Source organism: Mercurialis annua, linkage group LG8 (genome assembly GCF_937616625.2).
Source record: "Mercurialis annua linkage group LG8, ddMerAnnu1.2, whole genome shotgun sequence".
Classification (NCBI taxonomy): domain Eukaryota; kingdom Viridiplantae; phylum Streptophyta; class Magnoliopsida; order Malpighiales; family Euphorbiaceae; genus Mercurialis; species Mercurialis annua.
The window spans coordinates 18,978,447-18,983,764 of record NC_065577.1 but is presented as its reverse complement, the minus strand read 5'-3'; the positions used below and the strand labels follow the sequence as shown (position 1 = coordinate 18,983,764).

At 37.6% G+C, this 5,318-nt stretch overlaps 1 long non-coding RNA gene across 1 annotated transcript; it reads left to right on the top strand.

The window, feature by feature from the left end:
• The first annotated feature begins 745 nt into the window (after positions 1-745).
• Positions 746-1,362, top strand: LOC126660196 (uncharacterized). Its single transcript, XR_007635268.2, has 3 exons — positions 746-822; positions 909-1,013; positions 1,291-1,362. It is a non-coding gene; the product is annotated as an uncharacterized LOC126660196 (long non-coding RNA).
• The last annotated feature ends 3,956 nt before the right edge of the window (positions 1,363-5,318 follow it).

The window sequence follows — 5,318 nt, the reverse complement described above, 5'->3', positions numbered from 1 at the left end:
CAGGTATGAGGGGTCGAGGTCGAGGATCAGGCACAGGCCGAGGATCATCCTCAGGCCGAGGACGCGGACGGGGATCAGACCCTTTTCCTGGCGATGACGACGTTGCTGAGGAGCAGCAGCAGTTAGAGGCTGGAGCACCTGTTCAGCCTAGGCAGCAGCGTGAGCCTGGCAAGCCCCCGGCTGTTCTGGACGATCAGGGTAGGGCGAGGGTTCACCCGGACCCTAGCAGGTATGTTTACAATTTAGTTATCCACGTTTAAATTGTAATATGTATATATACTAAACTATGCCTAAAAAATCACAGGGCGATGTTGATCGACTCTGGGCCTGTTTCACGGGCTATTCGGGAGATTTTTAGGAAGTGCTGGTTCGATAATGGAACATCATGGCGCTTTCTAACAGCCGAGCAGAGAGAGTTCTACTTCCAGGAGTTCCAGGTAATTCAATTTACACCTTCGTAACGTTTAAATTATGTTTTTTTTGAAAAAACTAACTAATGCAACATGTTTGTACTGTTTGCAGAAAGAGTTCTGGTGGGATAGTGCGGCGTACAGCGAGGAGGTCATTAGACTGGTCTTCATGGTCCATGTAGCCAACCGCTACAAAGACAACATCCACAGAATGAGGAGGTCGCAACAGAAGCATATTTCTGTGACCCAGGAGATCTGGGATGCTTGGAACGCGTTCTGGAACTCAGAGAAAGAGAAGAAAAGGTTAGAAACCGCCCGAGCAAATTGGATGAGTGAGCCAGCGGGCGCCGGTTCTGGACCTGTCCGCCATACTGGTGGATCTCGCTCTGCTCTGAAGCATATGGATGTGATGGTTTGTTTTAAAATTCAGTAATTAAAATACTTAAATAACGTATTTATTTTATTTTGATACTAATTGAATTGTATTTTTTATTTTAGGAAAGGGAGCTTGGCCGGAAACCGAGTGCGACGGAGTTGTACACTCGCCTTCACTCCACGAAGGCTGACAAGAAGCCGGTCGACAAACGGGCTCAGGATATGACTGTAAGTTTTTATTAAACTTGTAATTCTCTAAGTTGAATTTAATAATTCGGAAATGATATATTAGATTGAAAATGCTTGTTGGTTAACTGTTAAACATGTTTATTATTGGATTATATACTAGAATTTGCTTGCAGGACTTCCCTGAAAAATGGGTGATGCTCATATTACAGAGGAAATGCTGTCGAAATTTCGTTAGAAATTAGGTTTACTTTGTAATATGTTATGCATTTTTGGTTGCTTTAAAACTAAACTGATATCTCTTTTTATTGTTTTGTAGGACGCCATCACTGAGAGGCTTGCTGCTGCGACACAGCCTCAGTCCGGAGAGGGTAGCTCCTCGAGCCCAGCTGTAGTGGACGAGACCCAGGTGTTTCTAGACATCGAGGGCATTAACAAGAAGAAACGCGTGTACGGCTTGGGTTCTGCGAGCAGCAGGTATGCCGGGCCAAGCACTAGGGTGCAGCGAGGCAGCTCTTCTAGGACGTCGCAGCAGGCAGACGAGGAGGTCGAGCGCCGTGTGCAGGCCGGCATTCAGGAGGGTCTGCAACTGGCTCGGGAATAGCAGGCTGCGAACATGGCCCAGATGATACGCGAGAAGATTGCCATGATGATTCCTAACCTTCCGGCAGAGTATCGGCCACAGCGCCCACCTACCCCGCCAGACGATGACGACACACCAGCTTTGTAGTGTCGTGTTAGTTTATTTTATTACAAACATATAATACGGTTTTTTTAAAATTCTGACGTTTATATGTATACTCTTATATTTATATATATATATATATATATATATATATATATATATATATAATTATTTGTCAGTTTTAATTGATTGTAACTCATAATTGAATTGTTTTACTGTATTCAAAACGACAGGGGAAAACGGAAAAAAAATAGCGTAAAACGGCAGAAAAATGCCGAAAAATTATGAAATTTGCGACGGACTTTGGGATTTGCGACGGACCATATCCGTCGCCAATTCATCAGCTTTTGGAGACAAAAGCTGATGAATTGGCGACGAATATGGTCCGTCGCAAATGCCTCAGCTTTTGTCTCCAAGGCTGAGGCAATTGGCGACGGAAAGATCCGTCGCAACATCCAAAAATTCCGTCGCCAAATTGTCTCCAAACGATATGATTTCGAGACACATTTGCGACGGAAGTTGTGGAAGTTGCGACGGATCTTTCCGTCGCTAAATTAGCCACGGACACGTTGTTGGTCGCAAACTTTGTTTGCGACCAAATATGTTGCGACAGACACAGTCCGTCGCAAATCCGTCGCAAAGGTAGTTTTGCGACGGATTTGAGGGCTTTAGCGACAGAAATATCCGTCGCTAAAGCCTTGTTTTCTTGTAGTGGGTGAAACGTTTGGATTTGTTTCGTAATGTTTGTAAACGTTTGGCTTAAATTGCTAAAAAGGTGAAATATTTGGATTTGTTTTGTAACATTTATAAAGGTTTGGCTTAAATTGCTAAAAATGTGAATCGTTTGGCTTAAATAGCTACAAGGGTGAAACACATCGATTTGTTTGTAAACGTTTGGCTTAAAATCGCTAAAAAGGTGAAACGTTTGGTTTTGTTTCATAAGATTTGTAAACGTTTGACTTAAATCGCTAAAAAGGTGAAACGTTTGGATTTGTTTCGTAACGTTTGTAAGCGTTTGGCTTAAATCGCTAAAATGGTGATTCGTTTGGCTTAAATTCCTACAAAGGTGAAACGCTTGGATTTGTTTCATAACGTTTCTAAACGTTTGGCTGAAATTGCTAAAAAGGTGAAACATTTGGATTTTTTTCATAACCTTTGTAAACGTTTGGCTTAAATCGCTAAAAAGGTAAAACGTTTGGATTTGTTTCGTAACGTTTGTAAACGTTTTGCCTAAATTGCTAAAAAAGGTGAATCGTTTGGATATGTTTTGTAACGTTTGTAAACGTTTGGCATAAATTTCTAAAAAGGTGAATCGTTTGACATAAATTGCTACAAAGGTGAAACGCTTGGATTTGTTTCGTAACGGTTCTAAACGTTTTGCTAAAATTTCAAAAAAGGTGAAACATTTGGATATGTTTCATAACCTTTGTAAACGTTTGGCTTAAATCGCTAAAACGGTGAAATGTTAGGATTTGTTTCGTAACTTTTGTAAATGTTTGGCTTAAATCGCTAAAAAGGGGAAACGTTTGGATTTGTTCCGTAATGTTTGAAAACGTTTGGCTTAAATCGCAAAAAAGGTGAAAAGTTTGGTTTTGTTTCGTAACGTTTGTAAACATTCAGCTTAAATCGCTAAAAAGGTGAAACGTTTGGATTTGTTTTCGAACGTCTGCATATGTTTGACTTAAATCGCTAAAAATGTGAAAAGTTTGATTTTGTTTCATAACGTTTTAAACGTTTGGTTTTTTTCCGTAACGTTTGGCTTAAACAGCTAAAAAGGTGAAACGTTTGGATTTGTTTCGTAATGTTTGTAAATGTTTGTTTAAAATTGCTAAAAAGGCAAAACGTTTGGATTTGTTTCGTAGCATTTTGTAACCGTTTGGCTTAAATCAAGAAAGGTGAAACGTTTAAATTTTTTTTCGTAATATTTGTAAACGTTTGGCTTAAATCGCTAAAAGGGGAAACGTTTGGATTTGTTTCTTAACGTTTGTAAGTGTTTGGGTTAAATCGCTAAAAAGGTGAAACGTTTGGATTTATTTCGTAAGTTTTGTAAATGTTTGGCTTAAATAGCTAAAAAGGTGAAACGTTTGGATTTGTTTCATAACGTTTGTAAACGTTTGGCTTAAATTGCTAAAAAGATGAATAGATTGGATTAAATTGCTATAAAGGTTAAACACTTGGATTTGTTTCGTAACGTTTCTAAATGTTTGGCTAAAATTGCTAAAAAGGTGAAATATTTGGATTTGTTTCAAAACCTTTGTAAACGTTTGGCTTAAATCGCTAAAAAGGTGAAACGTTCGGATTTGTTTCGTAATATTTTTAAACGTTTGGCTTAAATTACTAAATAGGTGAATCATTTGAATTTGTTTCGTAACGTTTGTAAACGTTTGGCTTAAATTGCTAAAAAGGTGAATCATTTGGCTTAAATTACTACAAGGGTGAAACGTTTGGATTTGTTTCGTAACGTTTCTAAACGTTTGGCTAAAATTGCTAAAAAGATGAAACATTTGGATTTGTTTCATAACCTTTGTAAACGTTTGGCTTAAATCGTAAATAGGTAAAACATTTGGATTCGTTTCGTAACGTTTGTAAATGTTGGGCTTAAATCGCTAAAAAGGTGAAATGTTGTGATTTGTCTCGTAAGTTTTGAAAAGGTTTGGCCTAAATCGCTAAAAAGGTGACACGTTTGGATTTGTTTCATAACGTTTGTAAACGTTTGGCTTAAATCGCTAAAAAGGTGAAGCGTTTGGATTTGTTTAGTAACGTTTGTAAACGTTTGGCATAAATTGCTAAAAAGGTGAATCGTTTGGCTGAAATTGCTACAAAGGTGAAACGCTTGGATTTGTTTCATAACGTTTCTAAACGTTTTGCTAAAATTGCTAAAAAGGTGAAACATTTGGATTTGTTTCATAACCTTTGTAAACGTTTGGCTTAAATCGCTAAAAAGGTGAAACGTTTGGATTTGTTTTGTAACGTTTGTAAACGTTTGGCTTAAATCGTTAAAAAGGTGAATCATTTGGATTTCTTCCGTAATGTTTGTATACGTTTAGCTTAAATTGCTAAAAAGAGGAATCGTTAGGCTTAAATTGCTACAAATGTGAAACGCTCAGATTTGTTTCGTAACGTTTCAAGTTTGACTAAAATTGCTAAAAAGGTGAAATATTTGGATTTGTTTCATATCCTTTGTAAATGTTTGGCTTAAATTGCTTAAAAGGTGAATTTTTTGGATTTATATCGTAACGTTTGTAAACGTTTGGCTAAAATTGCTAAAAAGATGAAACATTTGGATTTGTTTCATAACCTTTGTAAACGTTTGGCTTAAATCGTAAAAAGGTAAAACATTTGGATTTGTTTCGTAACGTTTGTAAATGTTGGGCTTAAATCGCTAAAAAGGTGAAATGTTTGGATTTGTCTCGTAAGTTTTGAAAAGGTTTGGCCTAAATCGCTAAAAAGGTGACACGTTTGGATTTGTTTCATAACGTTTGTAAACGTTTGGCTTAAATCGCTAAAAAGGTGAAACGTTTGGATTTGTTTAGTAACGTTTGTAAACGTTTGGCTTAAATTGCTAAAAAGGTGAATCGTTTGGCTGAAATTGCTACAAAGGTGAAACGCTTGGATTTGTTTCATAACGTTTTTAAACGTTTGGCTAAAATTGCTAAAAAGGT